Raw genomic sequence first — 19042 nt, forward strand, 5'->3', positions numbered from 1 at the left:
AGAGAAAATATCTTGGTGTGGGCGTGGGTGGGGAAGATACATCATTTTTTCCTCCATAAATGTCTCATCAATTCGGTGGCATTATGGAGTAAAAAGTTCATCAGGTATTGATATGGAACAAATAGACCAGCTTTGGTTCCAGCCCTGCCAGTAAATAGCTTTGTGACCTTGAGCAAATTGCATTTCTCTTTGGGCTTCAGTGTCTGCATCTATAAAGTATAGATGACTTCTCACATCCTGTCAAGCTTTAAATCCTAGAACTTTAGGATGACTTTCCTCACTTCTTCCTTAGACTTTAAAGTTAGAATTTGATGCCTTATAGTTGTCTTAATGAGTATCAGTTATTAGATACAGCATTTCCCTTAAGAACAGCTGAGGTCTGGAAAAGTATTTGCCCTTGCACAAAATGACCCAATGGCTCTGCTTTCAGAAACCCAGGTTTGGTATTTATATGTTTTTCTAAATCTTCTTCCTTGTTGCGTGACTCTTAGGTGATTTTTACTTCTTGTCACTTCCAGTGTGTCTGTCCCTAGGAGTCTTTCCCCCTTCTAATTTGCTATTTCAAATCAGCTTTGGAATCAGAAATCCAGTTATTAAAGTTATTAGAATTTTATCTAAAATGGGGGGTAAATAGGTCCTATGTGGGTGACTCAAAGCTCTCGCCTAAGCCATGATCGTGGGCGCCATGTTTAGTGGCCTCACAGAGGGCCACTTAAATTCACATTTAATTCTAAATGGGAATAATCAGGGAGGGCTTCCTAGAGGAGGTATCATTGCCTAATGAAGGGGGTTCCTGGTCTAAGGGAACAGCATAAGCAAAAGCACAGGGGCAAGATGGTCTGTCAGCAATAGATTGATAGTAGTGATTATGGGGAGACTGCCCTTTGAGTGAACAACTGTGCTTCTCTGCTGAGCTGGGAGCTCAATATTTCCCATTCCCTACTGGGACATAATCTGACAAAGGGGTCCATTCCCTACTGGGACATAATCTGACAAATGGGTCCACACAGGAAATACAATCCGGGAGATTGTAATTTAAATTCTGAAATATCAGAATTTCCAGACATTTAAGAACCAGCATGTCAGTGTTTCTGGGTCAGTGGGAACAGAATGTTTGAAACCAGAGCTGGTGCAAATTATGCAGGATCTCAGGTCACCATGATCATCAATTATAAAAGAACCATAAGTCACAGTCCCTCCTGAATCCCTAGAGCTGTGCTAATACAGTAGCCACTAGACTACTATTTAAATTTAAATTAATTAAAATTCAATAAAAGTAAAAATTCAGTTTTTCAGCCGCACAAGACACATTTCAGGTGTTCAACAGCCTCACATGACTAGTGGCTGCCATGTAGGACAGCACAGACACAACATCACAGAAAATTCTATCGGATAGTGCCCCTCTAGATGGCCGTGTGTGAAAGAACAGTTAACATTCACCCCCACAGAGCAGGAGGTGGAGGAGGGGAGGGTGGAAGGTGGAGCTTCGTACAAAATGTCAGGATTTGCCCCGTTCTTCAGCATGGCCAGGGCTTGTGCAGGATCCTGGGTCCACAGTCCACAGCTCAAAAGTCCACTGTAACCCATGCAGGGGAAGCTGGTGGGAGTGTAAGCTGACAGTGTGAATCAAAACTCCTTAAAAACATCCTTTGGGCTTCCCTGGTGGCACAGTGGTTAAGAATCCGCCTGCCAATGCAGGGGACACGGGCTCAAGCCCTGGTCCGGGAGGATCCCACATTGCTGCGGAGCAGCTAAGCCCGTGCACCACAGCTACTGAGCCTGCGCTCTAGAGCCACGAACCACAACTACTGAGCTCACGTGCCACAACTACTGAAGTCTGTGCGCCTAGAGCCTGTGCTCTGCAACAAGAGAAGCCCGCGCAGAGTAGCCCCTGTTCGCCGCAACTAGAGAAGGCCCGCATGCAGCAACGAAGACCCAACGCAGCCAAGAATAAGTAAATAAATTTATTTAAAAAAGAAATCCTTTGATCTAGCGGTTCCATCTCTAGAAGTTTTTCTGAGGAAACAATCAAAGATGTGCAAGTAGATGTATGGACCTGTATGTTCACTGTAGTGTTATTCATACAGCAAAACCATATGGGACTAGCCAGTAGTGTGCTGGGAAAAGATAACCAGCTGGGGTGGAGGTGGGGAGCCCTAATTTTTGTAGCATTTGCTGATTTCTGTGGTGTGAAAACTCCTCCTGTAGCTGATTTCAAGCTACCAAAATAACATAGAGTTGAGAATATTTACACTTGCATCTCATGAGCCTGTACAGCCCACTTCAGCGCCCCACTGGCAAATAGCCTAAATGTCTGAAAAGAGGCAGCTGATTAAATAAATCATGGTAGAAAATGCTTTGAAGCCACTGAAATCAATGGTTCTCAAATTGGAGTGATCATCAGAATCACCAGGAGGGCTTGTTGAAACCTCGTTGGCTGGGCCCCCTGTTTAGGGTTTCTGTTCAGTAGGTCAACATCTGGCTGAGAATTTGTACTTCTAGCAAGTTCCCAAGGAAGACTGATCCCGATGGCCCTGAGTCCACACTTGGAGAACTACCGTTGCAGAAGAAAATTTGATGCCATGGTTGTTACCAAAAAGATCCATTTTGTAAATAAAAATTTTGTGAGTGTATATGTATGTATAGTAATAATTATAATAATAATAATAGCTACATTTATCGAGTCCTTAGAATGTGATGAGCACTGTGCTAAGCATTTAACATGCATGATCTTGTTTAATCCTATTATCTTATTTAACTGTTCTACAAAGAAAGTTACATTAATGTTATCCCCATTTTATGTACAAGGAAACAGGCTTAGAGAATTAAGGAGTCTTCTCTGGGGTCACACATCTGGTGGGAGGTGGGACTGGAGTTTGAACCTGAAGCTGACCTTCAGGTCTGCCCTTGGACCACTCCAGTACGCTGCCTTGTGTACACTCGCTCGTGGTTCACCTGTGGCTACACGACACTGAAACATGACCCAATTCCTGTGGTTATTTCTAGACAACGGCATCACAGGAGATTTCTTCTGTGTTTTCCTCTGCACTTTCATGTTTTCCAGATTGTCTACAGTGCAGTATTTTTGTAGTCAGGAAAAATATCCCACTTAGTAAACAAATAAGAAAGGCCATTGTACCCATGGTTTACTGTGTATACACCTTGCCCTTGGCATCCTTTGGGCTGGGCATTTCAATTTCTCTTTAGCCCAAGGTCCTTCTTGGCGCTGCTCAGCCACCAGCATCTGTTTACCATTTTAGAGTTTACAAAGTTTCCACTTGGGGTAGCTTGCCTGATCCTCACAGCAAGCCTATGGGTTAAGACATCTGACTGCTTCCATTTTAAAGATGAGACAGCTGAACCTTAATAAAGTGAAGTGACTTGTCCAAGGTTACACGTCTAAATAGAATAGTTTTCCCTTCAGTTATGACTCGTTTATTTTCTGGTTCCCACTGCAAGTTCACGGTGCAATTTAGTAGTTCCCATTTACTGAACACTTACTTTATGTTAGGCATTTCACTTACAGGACTGCACTAGCTTCCCAACAACCCTGGAAGGAAGATATTATTAGCACATTTTTAGGGATGTAATGGAGACTCAGAGAGGCTAAGTGCCGTGCACAAGGATACACAGGCAGTTTTATGGCTCCAAAGCCCATTGATTCATTTGGAGAACATTTGTAAAACACCTGCCATCTAACTTGCTCAGCAGATGCCTGAATTTCTGAGACCAGCCGTTCCTGGCCTGACTCTGTACCCAGCACGCGCACCTGGCAGGGCTCACAGTGGGAAGGCTTGCTCTGCCAGCCCTGGGCTCAGACCACTCTTAAGCACCCTGAACTCAACGCAGCAGCTCTGGTAGGAACAACTCTGCGTGCTGACAGCCCCTCCCCAGGTGGACACAAAGTTCCCTCTATAGGGGTGTTCACCTAAGGAGACTGGCCTTCGATTGAGTGCTTTCTATGTGCCACGCTCAGTGTTAAGTGGTTTGCACTCACTTCTCCATAATTTTTCACAGCAGGCCTATGAGGTGGGGATAGTGTGATCCCCATTTCGCAAGTGCAAACCCTGAGGCTGGGAGAGGGGGGAGTGACTTGCCCAAGATCACACAGCTGGTAAGTGTAGAGCTGGGAGCTTCTCTGGGCTGGGCGGGCCCCTGGTCCTTACCACTGCTTTCCGCCATGATGCTGCCTGCCCCCAGAGGCCTTGTCTGTCATTCAGGCAGCAGAATGGAATTGGCCTTGGACCTGTCACTGACACATGTCATTTTTTTTCAGTTATGCCAATTACACGTCTGTTTGTGCAGACACCTGTTTAGTGGCACGTAATGCTATGAAGCCTTGTCCGTGGCTGGTGTCCATTGGGTAAAGCCCGAGTTGAATGGCAGAGACACCAGCAGGTGTGTGAATGATGGATTGGCCACCAAGTACGGTGATGGGGAGCTCTGAGCCCTGCCAAGTGCCTGAACACGTCACGTCAGCCACCACAGCTGCACTCTCATTATTTTCTGGATATGTCAAGGGGCCAAACTTCCATAGCAGCTTAAGAAATTGTGTTCACAATTTTGGGTTGAAGAAGGCTTTGATCACCCCAAGGTTTTAGGACATAGTTATAGCGGGGAAGAAATTTCACAGGGCCCCCCAGTGCAGGCAGGCAAAAAAGTAAACTTTTTTAAAAGAACGGAATTTTCTTTTGTCATAAGCTCGGCGTCATATGAAGAGTGATGCTTGGATCCAGGGACTCTCACCGGCTCTGACCCGCCCCCTCCTGTCTGGTAACTGCCCAGTCAGTCCCCAAACCCAGGCTTGGGTTTAGCTCTGGGGAGCGGGTGAGGGCTGTGAGGACTCACTCAGCACATGTTCTTCCCAAGGTATCATTTCTGTGCCAGGACCCTGGCTTTGCCAAGAATTCTTGTTTTCCGATGTTGGTTATGGCCTCCGTCTCCAGGGGTGGTGTGGGCCATGGTGGTTTTAGTTTTGCTTTGTTTGGGGAAGGGGAGGTGGTGATGGTGAAGAGAGCGAAGCAGCAGTTGAGAGTAAAAAGGGGTAGCAGTGACCTTTTTTAGATATTATATAAATCCACACATGATTTAACCATTAACCAAATCCCGGGCCAAGGTTCTCATGGGAGAAGCACCTTCCACCCCACCCAGAGGAGTGGAACCAAGTTGCCGAAAGGCCTTTTCTCACTTCCCACCCTCCACCTGCTCCCTGGAGGGAACCTGGCTGCGGGGGATCGCGGTGGCCCTAGGCTGCAGTGAGCAGTGTCCCTCGGGCGCGCTGGCTGGAAGGGAGAGCTGGAGATCACTGCGCCAGGCCATCTGTGCCTCTCCATGGCTCCACGGTCTCCGCTGGGTCCCTGCTACAAGCCAGGTCTCCAGTGGGACTTTAGGGATATCCTGATAAACTGCATGACACGGTCCCTGCCCTGAGGAGCTGGGGTCTAGAGGCAGCTGTGCTGCCAGCAGAGAATGGGCAGTAGGTAGTGGGAGTTCAGAGTGTAAGAGTACCTTCTTCCCGCTCACATTGTCCTCCTAGCAAACTGTTCACCCTTCAGGACCAAGCTCTGTGAGCCGATCTCTTCCCTCATCTCCCATCCTCAGACAAGACAGGGAGGGTCCTTACCTCCTGAATCACTCAGCTGTCACACAGCACCTACCCCAGTGTTTATATGTCTCCCTTACTCCCTGAGGACGTGGACCACGTCTTAGTTACCTCTGCGTCCCTGGTACCCTGTGCAATGCCAGGCACCTAGCGACATGGTGAAATGTCTGTGGAATTAACAGATAACGAGAGCGCCCTTGAGTATTTGAATCAAAACCCACCAGTGCTCTCTGTCTCCTCTCATTCTCTTCTCTTGTATTGGGACACCATGGGTTGGGATGTATGATAAGGTGTGTTGCACACAAGTCATTTTGTTATTGACAACTCTTAAAGCACCGATGTTTGTGAGTGACGTACTTTTATTTTACAAAGTAAAGCAAATATATGGTTATTCTTTGCCTTACTTAGCCACTGTCCTCTAGAAAACAGAACCTAAGCTATGGATAAGGTGTTGCAAGCCCCAGGCAGTAAGAGTAAGGATAAAGGGAGGAAATGGGGCAAGAAAGGAGAGGCCATTACAGCAGAGGCTTCCACTGCACAGCAACCTCCAGCATCAGCGGGTGTGCTCTCCCTAGGGGGACCTCTCCCATGGGTTGCAAACAAGGAGCAACATCTTGGTGTAGTCTGTGGATGAAAGGGAAGGGGGGGTTATTTTTCTACTTGGCTGTCTCTCATCTCCTGTTTCCTATGGGGCCAAATTCAAACTAACTTCCAGCCCCTTGGCGGCTGTTCAGAAAGCCAGATTCCACTCCCTGCTTTGATTTACGAGGTTCATCTAAGTCGCCATGTGACCTGATGTGGATGGGGCGGGGGATTGGGAGAGAGTGTGAAAGAGAGAAGGGGAGGGGAGGGGAGACAGCTAGGGACCTCTGAGAAAGCACACAGCTTTGCATCCAGTATATCCCTATAATAATGGCACTCACACATCTGTCACCCCCATGCTTTCCTGAGCGGGAGAACAAATGGTGGCATCACAGCCCTTGAGAGCTCCGGCCGTGGGTATCGTGCCTGACCCTGGGTGTATCCATGTGGTCCTGTCACTTCATGAACGTCGTCAGTCATGAGTGTTATCATTTCAACTTCAAGTCCATCTGATAACTTGGGCGTTGTTTTGGCTTGTCTCATTCTCGTCTCCCCAACCAGAGTGTCGAGTTGTTGTGGTGCTGTCAGTGGATCGTGCTGAATTAGGACGTGTGTGTGATAGACGTAGGGCACTCCTTTGAGATGTACTGAGCACATGCTCTCTGTTTGGCACCCTGTATGGCTGGGCTGGGACAGAGGCGGGCTGGGGGCTGCAGGTCAGGGTCACATGTCTGCCCTCACAGGGCAAGATCCGACATGGCCAGGAGAGCGAGGCCCAGAGCCCAACCTACCTGTCCAACCTCACACCCCCCAGGACCCCCCTCTCTCCTCATCATCACTTCCTTTCTGCCTCCTCCAATTCCTCCTCACCTTCCAAGTCCAGGGTGATCAGGTCCTGCCGCCTCCAAGAAGGCTTCTCTGATGCTCTAGCCCAGGCTGGATTCCCCTTCCCGGGGTCCTGAAGCTTGCATGCCGAGCTTCAGGATGGACCCTCAGTGTCTGGTCCCTCCTGTTCCAGGCCTGGCATCTGCCCCTCCAGCTGGAGAGTGAGCCCCTGAAGGACAAGGGCACAATGGGGGTGGGTCTGCCAGAAACCTTGTTGGCTATATGAGCACCTGCTTACAAATGATGTGTTCGAGGCTGCAGCTGCTGTTGAATGTCCAAGAGTTGATTTGGGGGTATCCTGACTTTTTAAGCGAGAATCTCTGATCCATTCACTCCTCTCCCAGTATGAATAAGTTGGTTTGCTCCCATTTTGCAGATGAGGTCACTGAAATGCAGAGGGTAAGCGACAAACAGGTCACGTTGACTCCAGACACCATCCCCCATTCCCGCTCTCATTGTAATCCAGCAATGTTGGCTACATGGGAGTAGCCACACTTTAGAGATGAGGAAATTGAGGCCCAGAAAGGATAAATGTGTGGTCTGAGGTCACACAGCAAGTTCAAGGCCAGACTCACTCAGGCCCAGAACTGGGTCCACACTAAGGTCCACCCTGCCTCTCAGCCCCTTCCCCTTCCTCCCGTCACAGACCCAGGGCCACCTTCAGGCGTTCAGCTGCAGGACTGAGGGAGACCTTGTCTCCCGAAAGCCTCTGTTCTGATGTTTAGAACAGGAATGGACTCTGAATTCATTTCATCTTTCAGCGGAAACATAAAGGTGTCTCCAGCTAAGAAGATTACGTCTGCATTTATAAGACTTGCTGAGTGTGCCAACCCCTTCTCTCACACGTGCTGGAGACCCCGCAGCTGTGCACATCTCTGGGATGATGCCAGTGTTCGGTGTGGAGACGCCCCCAGATTGCCCAGATTGTCCCTTGAGATTTGTGCCTTCCCATCTGCACGTGAGAGGAAATACATGGGGAACCCTTGAAACGTGAAGTACCTGATGCTTCTTTTAGGGAGAGCAGGGAGATCAGGCAGGCAGGAATGGTGTGAGCGTTCACGGATGAGGGGGAGAAAGGGTCTGGGAGGGGAATCCAGGGAATGGGGCCGAGGGAGGGAGCCCAGCCCGTGGGGAAACAAGTCCTCAGGCCCGACTGTCACTGACTCACTAGTCACCCAGCGAGCCCTGCCCCTCTCTGGGTCATAGTTTCACCCCCTGTAAAGTGAGGAGAATGGCCTGTATCTATGATTTTCCAAATTTTTTTCTTTCTTCAATAATGAAACTTTTTTTAAATTACATAAGTTTCAGGTGTACAGCGTTCTAGTTCCGCGTCTATATGCACTACAGAGTAATCTCCACCGCAGGTCTAGTTACCACAGAAAACTTTTTTCAAAAGAAATTTTACCCAAGAGCCTGATGTGAACATGTTTTTAATTAGAAAATTTTTAATTGAAAATTTTAAAATGTTTTAATTATATTAATTAAAATCATTTAAAGAATGGCTTCTCCCCCATGAAGGTGGGAGGAGAACCTGGGTTCAACTCTAGGGCCCACAAGTGAAAACCTTTGACCTCTGTGGTTCCCCAGCCATGGGGTCTGTAGGGAGGAAGGGCCAGCAGGGGTGGTCCCAGATCAAGAGGCGCTTCAGAGGCTGAACTCACAAGGGCCTCGGGTTCCAAGGCACCCCTTGTTGTGCCTGAGACCAGTGTTTCTGAAGCTGGGGTTCAGTGGATCCAAGAGTTAGGCAGGTTTTATTTAATTTCCTTTTTCCTTTTGATTTTTAATCTTTTAAACTATTATTTTAGCAACTGTAGAGTCACCTTGCCGGGAAAATTCACACTTGGAAGTCAGAAACCTTGGCTTCCTTGGTTAGTATTTCTCAGATAGATCCTTGGGTATGTTTATGGAAGAGGTCTCCGTAATATTTTTCTTTTAAGAGGTATTGTTCATCACTTAAATTTGAGAAACCTTGGCTCAGTTCGTGCCAGAAAAACTGCCGAGTGAGCACATTTTGACCAGGAAGAGGGCTTGGTGTAAGAGAGTGGCCCAAGGAGGACAGGATGCAAAGGTGATTGCAATATAAGGGTAAGCACAGGAGAGCAAAGGCTGCAAATCGGTGTGTACATCTGGGCCTGTTCCTATGCAATATAAAAACCAAGCAAAACATATGTAACCATATGTTTTTTCCCCCAGTGCTTGGAAGTGTATAGATCCAAGTGGTAATAGTGGCCTGGGTGGTGGAATTACCTGTGGTTTTTATTCTCTCTCTTTTCTGATCCGTTAAACTCCTTTGGTCTTTAGAGAACCCCATTTGGTAAATTACTGCTCCTTTGCTCTAGGTCATAAACTTCTAGCTTTGAAGAGTTTATGTTCCTTTCAAGGTGCTGGATACAGCCCCATAGACCTGCTTGTTTGACCTTCAAAATAATTTTTTAAACCTGATTGAATTGAGAATATTTAGAAGTTAGGAGAATTCCACTAAAAGTCTGGTACTCCGGTTCTCCTGATATCATCTCTGGGCCCACATTCCCATGTGACCCCAGCTGGGTTTGTGGGTTTCCATCTGGTCCATGTCACACACATCCCTCAGCTGCCTGGCCCTAGAAGCACGTGGGCCCCCTCTTGTCTCCATCCTGGGGCCCTTTAAGCATTCCAAAGGGTCTGCTCCCACTGTGAGCTGAGGTGGGGACTTCCGTGGGGCCCAGGGTGCCCCAGAACTTAGGATTTAGGGGCAGTGACTGGGTTGGAAGAGAAGGTTTTGAGACCCTTTTGTACAGTGCTTTACATAAGGTAAACGGGGGAAAAAAACAGTGTTTGGGGGAGCCTCCTCTGATTATATCCTCAGTAAGTACTGAATATTAGACCAAAAGCATCAGTGAGGTGTTGTACCTCTACCTAGCAGTTCATCTTTCTGAAAAGGCCAAATGGAAAACAGTCTTTACCATTTTTCTCCTGAGATGAAACTCACAGAACCCGGGGAAGGAGTTGGGTTTAGGACGATCAGGTGCACTCTGGCTTTGATAAAATAGAAAAAATGGAATTTGAAGTGTTGTGTGTGTGGAGGGGGTGTCTTTAGAAGATGTAAGTTGGGGAAGTGGGGTTTCCTTGGGGTCTCCAAAGTAGAAGCTCTTTTTCCTGGCTTTTGATGTAACCACAGTAATAATAACTATGGCTGACAGTGTTACTACTCAGTCTGTCCCAGACCCAGGGCTTGCTGAGCACTCGTATATGTGATCTCGTTTCATCCTAACACTGTAAGAGAGGAGGTTATATATTATCCCCACTTCTCAGATGAGGAAACGGAGGCTTAGAGAAATTTAAGTGACTCGGCACTGGTCTGTAGAAAAGCAAGACATTCAACCTAAGTCTGCCTGGTTTGGAGCCTGGCTCTTAACCACTGTGCTGTATGTACTCCCACTCCTATCTGTGTGTCCCCTTTCATTTTCACGACTGCCAGTAATGATGATGTTCCCATTCTCTGCATCTTTAAGCACCCTCTTATGTAAACAGTCCTGCCTGGCCAGCAGGAAAAGGGTTACTATCCCCGTGTAACAAAAAAGTGAGGAAAGCGACCTTTGTGGGGTCCCACAGCTAGTCCTAATTCTAATTCCTCAGAGCATTCCCAGGACACTGTCCCCTTTGATGGTGGCCATGCCCTCCCCAACAGTCCCGGTCCTTCAGAACTTGTTTCCACAAGCCTCTGCCTCATTGGATGTGCAGTCATCAGAGTTGAGTTCCCCCGGCTTTGTTTTCTGCCTGTGTGTATGAGCCTTGCCACCAAAGCCTTATTAATCATTCGGAGTTGAAGGTTACCAAGAAGAATATGCCAGAGCGTGACAGGCCATTAGTATTTGTGTTGTAAGGAAACCAGTAATCATCTTAATTGGTGCACACTTCGGAGCAGAGCCGGGCTCTGTTCTGAAGGCTTGTCTCCTCCTTCATATACCATTAACGCATCAAAAGCCACGGAAACACGCCTCCCTAACTACTGCTGTCCCCAGAGGCAGCTTTCACCCCTGAAGTTCTGGGCCGGCCAGGTTAGACAACCTTCTTCAGTCAGACCAGCTGAGCGGCAGTGTCTGACCCTAGGAAAGATTTATGAAGTCGGTGGGGCAGCCCCGCCTCTGGGGAATTCAGGCCCAGCCCCGTGGTTTGGTGGGTGACCAGATTTACCTCCTAAGACGCAGGTCTCCCCGGAGGCCAGGAGCAGCCCGCGGAGGGAGAGCTTAGTCTCCCTCCCCTGTTCTGTTCTTCCCAGCGGTTATTCAGTGACCGACACCCCCCCTCCACCCAAGTCCTAACAAGGTTCTGGGTTGTTTTGTTTTTCTTTTCTTTTCCTTTCTTTTTTTGAATATTTACTTCCCTTTAAAAAAATATGCAAGTCCTCTCCTTCCTCACCTCTCTCACCGGAGACTCTCGGAGGAGCAGGGCCTGGCCCACTCTTTGAGATCATGTCTTTTATGTATCACCCTCAAAAAAGATGTTGTCCAGCCCCATTTTATCTAATCTGTATTATGAAAACAGAAGCTATTTTTCTAAATTATTTTATTATATCCAATATGCCATTTAAAATATACCCTCTCTCCTCTCTACTCCCTCCACCCCACCCTCCTTCCCAAGAGTCTCACCGTTCTAAACAGGAACTGCTGGGGGGACAAAAATTGGGAATTCCACTTTGGAGGGAAATTTGGAAGTACCCCAAAAGTTTTAATGTGCACATCCTATAACGCAGGAATTCCATTTTTCGGTGTCTGTCCTAGAGAAATAGTCACCACGTCTGTACCACGAGGCACATACAAGGATGCTCACTGTAGCACTGTTTGTAATAGCACCAAATTAGAAACAACCTAAGTGCCCATCAGTAGAGGAAGGATCATAAACTGTGATGTATCACTAATATGGAATATGAGGCAGCTATTAAAAACAAGGCACGGGATCCAAATGACATAAACAGAACTCTAACATGTACTATAAAGTGTAAAAAAAAGCAAGCTGCAGAACCGTTTATTTATAAATGCACACACAGACAAAAGCAATACTTTATGTTTTCAATGTGTATGCATATGTTTGAGTAAACATATTAGAAAAAGGCATGGAAGGACGTACTCCAAACCGCTAACAGCCATTACCTGTGAGGCAGGGAAGTGAAGTAGGATCAAGGATCATAGCAAAAGAAACTAAAGAAACTTTACCCTCTTGTATCTGTAATTTTGGGGGTTTTTTTAGCAAGGAGAATATGTGTATTATTTCTCATTTAATTAAAAAATAATACTGTCTTAAAGGAAAGAAAGTGGTTGACCCAGCAATTTATTTCCTGCAAGGTTCAAGAGATTTTAGCATGTTCCCTTTCCAGGGTTCGGGGGAGGGGCGGGGTGGGAGGAGGGTTTATGTCTTAAGCCTTTATAAGCTAAATTTTTGTTTCTTAGCAAAACCTCTATTTGATACTCATACATACTTAAGAAATATCCCTTTCAATTGAAAGAAATCATGCATTACTTCTTCACTGTTTATTAACAAGATTTTTCACTGGAGAAGACAGTGGACTCTGTATAGTTATCTGGATATACTTGACTGTCTAAGGCTCTGTTTCCTTTGCATGGTTTCTTTCTACCTAGAATGTCTTTCCCCACCTCACCACCCTAATGATTCCTTTGAAACTCTGCTTGGGAGACCTCCACTCCCCTTTGTCCCCTCCCCAACATTAATCCAGTCCACGGTGCTGCTGCTAATCTTTGCACATGTTTCCACTATTAAAGGAAGGCACGGTGGTTAGGAGCACATGCTCTGGAGTCACACGGACCTGGATTCAAGTCCCTGCTCTGCCACTTACTAGCAGTATATAAGATCCTCAACTCTCCAAGCCTCGGTTTTCTCATCTGTAAAACGGAGATGACAGTCCCACCTTGTAGGATTGCTGTGGGTGTTAAATGAGATAATACTTGTAGGATGTTTGGCACCATATCTTGTACAGAATCACTCTCACTGTGTGTCAGCTGTTGATGTTATTCTTGTAGCAAAAATATCTTCCTTGATAGACCTGGGGCCTGAGCTTGGTTGTCTTGGCTTCTGATCTGCTCACGCCCTCCCTGGCAGATAATGGAGGCTCAGTTAAATGTTATTTTGTGCTGAACTGTGCAATAAGGAATATGGAGGAATGGTGTTCCGGACCACAGGGATTTTCTACTAAGAGGACACGGAAGCCCCAACAGACGTAAAATGTTAAAAGAGGCCACCAAGACAGTGGGTTAATTGGTGATATTTAATTTATTTTCACATATCTGATTTGCAAAATGAGCACGTATTGTACACTTTTTAAAATGTGCTCCCGTGCCTAGAGGAAGGCAATGGTAACCCACAGGAACGGGGCCACCGGTGGGGGAGAGGCAGGCCTGTGACAGACCCAGATAGAAAAGGCACTGAGGAGCCAGGGGCTGTTGCTGTCATGCCGCAGACCATACCACCTGGCTCCTGGGGGATGCCAGATGTCCATGGCTTTGCAACCCAGACGGCCATCTGGGTCTCTGCATGGGAACAAGATGCCTCACCAGGGCTGAGAGCCTCTCACCACAGCAGCCCTAGGCCAGTGCTTTCTCTTTGGTCTTAAGCTTATGATATCCCAGATATGGGCAGCTCCTTCTGTTCTGCCCAGCAGTAAGCGTTAGAGGTGTGTGTGTGTGTGTATGTGTGTGTGTGTGTGTGTGTGTGTGTGTGTGTGTGTATTTGAGCACAGGTTAACAAATCACATACGTGCATCGAGCAGCTCATACACAACCAGAGGACTGGAAAAATCTGTCCAGTGCTGCTCTGGATTCAGAATAGACAAAACCCCAGCCCATGTTGCTTCATACATACCCACCCTGTAGAGGTCCCTTGAAGGCAGCATTCCATGTGTTTTCTAGCCCTTGACACACTAAAAAAAATACAACAGTGATGTTTAGAGAATTCATATGAAAAATTTAATGAATGAAATCATATTGTGTCTAATATTAGGTTCAAGCAACTTTGCCAGTGGTTGATTTTGAGAGTCTGGGTTTAAATGAAATAAGATTGACTATGAGCTCGTCATTGTTGAAACTGGGTAATGGATACAAAGAGAGAGTTCATTAGATTTTTGTGGATATTTTTGTATATGTTTGAAATTTGCCAGAAATAAATTAGTTGATTTTTTTTTCCCTGAGGTTCAGATTCTCCTTTGAGAACATGTTTTACTTTAATTTGTACTTTTTAAAAGGATTGTTGTTGGTGAGAAATAAATTCTTAATGAGACCTTTACTGATTTGAGGGTAAAATCAAGATTATCTTCTGTAATAGGGACATACAAGTCAATGAATTGATTAAAAATATCTAGTCTAATTTAAACAACAACAGCAACATTGAAAGTACAAGTTACTCCACTGGGTCAGGGAGACAATTACAGGGGCAGATAAGATAGACTAAAGCTTATGGAAAGAAAACCACATTCTCTCCATGCTGATTACTAAATGCATCTCAGAAGGAGCCACCGGGTTAAAGGATTAGGTCCTCAGAGCTGGATCTTCACCAGTCTTAGAGGCTGTTGTATGGACAGGCAGGTTGTATTAACAGGTATGTCATCTTGGAACCGTAGAATTGCACAGTCCCAGGGCTGGAGGGGGCCTTCAAGGCCAAGCCATCTTTCTCCAACGTTTGAGCCTTTTCTACGGTTTGCATTATAAGTTCAGCCTCTGAATTCTTCCAGTTATGGACAGCTCACTGTCTCATGAGCGATCTCATTCCTTTACTGGACAGCTCTTATTACTAGAAATCTCTTTCCTTACTTTGAGCTGAACTCGCTCTCTGCAAACTTTTTCTTCTGGATCGAGTCCTTTCTTCTGAAGGCAGACAGCATAGTGTCAGAGACAGGACATGAGCTACAGAGGCAGAGAGCCTGGTCTTCTAGTCTACCAGTTGTTGACTTTGGGCAAAGTACTCCATCTCTCCCAACCTTAGTCTCCGTGTCAGGCAAAATGGCGCTGTTCCCCTCACCTGGGTTAATTGGTAGATCAAGAGAGATAGTAGGAAAAAGGTCGTGATAGATCTACATGTACTGATAATAGAGAGACGACTATGACATATTGTTAAATGGGGGGAAAAAGGCAGGTTTCAGAAGAAATAGATAAATAAGCACAAAAACACTGGAAAATTGGGTGAGCAGTACACCAAACTATTAAGAATGGCCGTCTCTAGTGGATGAGACCAGAGTGGTTTTTCACTCAGATGTTACCTTCCTCCATGATGGTTAAAAAAACTTTTTTTTACAACAAATGCATCATATTTAGTATCACAAAAAATTAGTAAAGACTTCTCCATTTTAGAAGGAAAAAGATAAAACATTCAGAACACTTTACATCCAAAAATGAAGTCTACCTGTATCAGTTGCGGTGTTTCTTTCCCTGCGGTCAGTCTGAATTGTTGAGGCCTGCCCTAAGATTCTGTGCAAGTGTCCACCTACAGGAAACGGCCTTAAACACTAACCATTGTTAATGACTGCTTTAGGTTCTGCCCCCACCTGCCTCAGGGCCTTTGCATTTGCTGCTCCCTCTATAGCACCTTGTAATCAGTTTGTGTTATACTGAAGGATGGTCACATCTGAAACACAGCCATCTCACAAACAGACTTGGATATGATGGGCAAAGATATACCCTTTCATTAAGTGGGGAGTGATATTTGAGTGGGAATTTCATGAGTGGTTAGTTCACTGATAAACATCAGCTGTGAAGTTGACTTTTGCTTCCTGATGCTACCTCCTATGCTTAGAGACTCACAAGTGAATACCTAGATGGCAGTGCCCCCTGAACATGCTTGATGTCTTCCCTTGGATGACATGTTGAGCCATATCATGGTGACATGGCTTTTAAAAAATAAAAGCAGCAAATGACAAGGAAAATATATCAAGCCAGGATCACTCACCAGACATCTGTTAGCACCTGCCACATGGCAGGTGCTGTGAGGGATGGGAAAATAAATCACACTCAGTCCTGCCCTCAAGAAGCTTGCTGCTAGGCAGAGAGACACAAGTCCTGAACCCGAACGTGCATGGAAAGCAGAGCACGTGCTACACTCAGTGGCATCAGGAGAGCATCGTTCTCACGATTGCTGATTCAGGAGCACTTTGAGCTGATCCTGGAGGGAAGCATAGGATTCCGTGGGACAGAGAAGCAGAGAAGGATGCTCTGAGCTGTGAGATTTGCAAGAGTAAAGGAACAAAGGCAAGAAAATTAGTCAAGTGGTGTCTGCAGAGAGAGGATTGGGTGCAGGCTTGAGATGGGAGATGGATCTGGAAAGGTGAGCTCTGGATATTGCTGGGAGGCCTGAAATGTCACCACATGACATCAGTAGACCTGTGTTGTAGCAACAGTGTGGATGGGAGGAGAGGTAAGGGATTAGAGGCCAAGATGACCTCTGTGCCCAGGTTAGTTCCTGATGTGGAAGTTTCTGTGAATAGCTGAAGATACCACGGTTCCTCCTCCGGTGCTAACCAGTTAGGAAGCAGAGAGGGAAGAGGCCCGGATAAGGTCTCAGGACTCCAAAAAGCAGAGGTTTCCAGAGGTTGGGTTGGGATTTGGGGGGATAGGGAGCAGTAGTTAGAGAGGGTGGTAAGGAAAGCTTTCTCTTCCCGAGCACTGAGCAGGAAAATCTCCCCCAGGGGAATACTTTTGCCCTTTAACAAATATGAAACTGACAGGCTGACACTGTTGTTAAAGTGGAGAATTTTTTTTTCTTTTTTAATAACACCTTAAACGATAGGCATGGAAGCCGGCATCCTAAATTAAACACATGTTGCTCTCCAGCACCTGACAACCTGACATAATTTAAGAGCAGCTACCAAGAACACAAAACTGGAATTGCCCGTGAATCTGCTCCCCTGGATGGGCTCCAACTGGGCGAAAAAGTGGGGATGGCCAAGTCTAAGGGACCCAGCCTTGTCTTCTCATTTGTAGCTGATTGGTAGGGAGTGGCTTTCAGAAAACAGGGGACGTTGTAATTAGCTTGATGGTGGTAGTTTCTGGTATGTTTTTATTTGTCATCTGATTATTAAACAGATTTATGGCCCTACCCACCCACTGAAAAGGGACCAATGCATTTAGTTGAAATTAAAAGTGGAGATAAGGCTGCCTGTTTAGATAATAGCATCTCTTTTTTAATAGATTACTCATCTTCTGTGAAAGAGGGGAGAGGAGTTAATTTGTGTGATGAAGTGCTTTCTATTTCTGGGAGCTGGCTGGTGGATGTGATTGCTTGAGGAAGGAGTGTAATTCATTCTTGAAATCACCAAAAGCATGTTCAGGCCAAATACCTGTGCCCTGAGGAGTGGGGTAATGTGATACCAAGGAACAGAGGGGCTTGTGGTTTCAAAGCAACTGTTTGGGGAAGGTGTACAGTTTGTCTCTATGTTGGAGATCAAATTCCCATTCATTCTCAGAAAAGTGCCAGAGAAATACAGGCAGATCTCGGAGGTACTACAGGTTCAGAAGTGAGACACGTGGGGGCTTCCCTGGTGGCGCAGTGGTTGAGAATCTGCCTGCCAATGCAGGGGACACGGGTTCGAGCCCTGGTCTGGGAGAATCCCACGTGCCGTGGAGCAACCGGGCCTGTGAGCCACAATTACTGAGCCTGCGCGTCTGGAGCCTGTGCTCCTCAATAAGAGAGGCCGCGATAGTGAGAGGCCCGCGCACCGCAATGAAGAGTGGCCCCCACTTGCCACAACTAGAGAAAGCCCTCGCACAGAAACGAAGACCCAACACAGCCATAAACAAATTAATTAATTAAAAAAAAAAAGTGAGACACATGAATTTTTTTGGTTTCTCAGTGCATGTAAAAGTTATGTTTACACAACACTGCAATCTAATAGGTGTACAATAGCAGTGTGTCTAAAGAAAACAATGTACATACCTTAATTTCAAAAGTACGTTATTGCTAAAAAATGCTAACCGTCATCTGAGCCTTCAGTGAGTCATAGTAGTAACATCACTGTTCATAGATCACAGTAAAAAATATGAAAAATGAAAAAGTTTGAAATACTGCAAGAATTACCAAAATGTGACAGAGAGACACGAAGTGAGCTGTTGGAAAAACGGCGCCGACAGACTTGCTTGACGTAGAGTTGCCACAAACTTTCAATTTTGTAAAAAACGCAGTATCTGCGAAGCTCAGTAAAGTGAAATGCAATAAAACGAGGTTTGCCTGTAAACCTAACAAGTTAATCTAAGCCATCAAACCAAGAGGCCACTGATTGTAAGGGATGGTGAAAAGAGACACATTAGGGCTTGAATTCAGAGAAACCACCACTAGCTGTGTGATCATGGACGGTGACAGACCCTTCTTGAGTCTCAGTTTCTACATCTGTAAAATAGGGTTACCCCTCATAGGGTGGCAGTGAAAGATGTGTGTGGGATGAGCCAGCCAAGTACCTGGGACAGCTCCTGGTGCCTAGTACAGTTTGTACTAGTCTGCTGCCTCCTTGGCTTCTGGCTTCTGCTCAGGGACTCGCTCTGTTTCCACTCTGGATGGAAAGCACCCGGAAGAGTCCATGTGCACAAAACTGGAGGGCTTTAGACTTTACTGAACACTTGATGGAAGCGGCAGAGGAGGGGTTTACATCACGTATGCGTTTTGCTCTGACTTTTCCCGCCACACAACGCCCAGCCTACTGGTTCCCCTCTCCTCCTCCCAAAGGTTCCCCCCAGAAATCCATTTTGTTACTGGAACGTGCCCACGTGCATTTCACCCAACTTCTCCTCCCCTCTTGCCCACTACCACTCGGAACAGCTTACACACACGCCTCCCCAAAGTGAATTCTCTCCCCTCCCCAGGTAGGCCACGGTGCTGACTTTTCTAGGAACACATGTATGTCAAGGGAAGATTTGCTTGGGGGGGTTGGCACGCCACCAGGAGTTATCCAGTGTTTTAGGAAATTACATCAACAGCAGTGCTGCTCATGGTACCTGAGTTGCC

The 19042-nt window shown here is 46.3% G+C and overlaps 1 protein-coding gene across 2 annotated transcripts in view; it reads left to right on the forward strand.

Moving 5' to 3' along the window:
• Positions 1 to 19042, forward strand: part of GALNT10 (polypeptide N-acetylgalactosaminyltransferase 10) — a 226527-nt gene that overhangs the window by 153266 nt on the left and 54219 nt on the right. The gene's annotated exons all lie outside the window — the stretch shown is intronic.

The sequence above is a fragment of the Globicephala melas genome, chromosome 3 (assembly GCF_963455315.2).
Source record: "Globicephala melas chromosome 3, mGloMel1.2, whole genome shotgun sequence".
NCBI classification, from domain to species: domain Eukaryota; kingdom Metazoa; phylum Chordata; class Mammalia; order Artiodactyla; family Delphinidae; genus Globicephala; species Globicephala melas.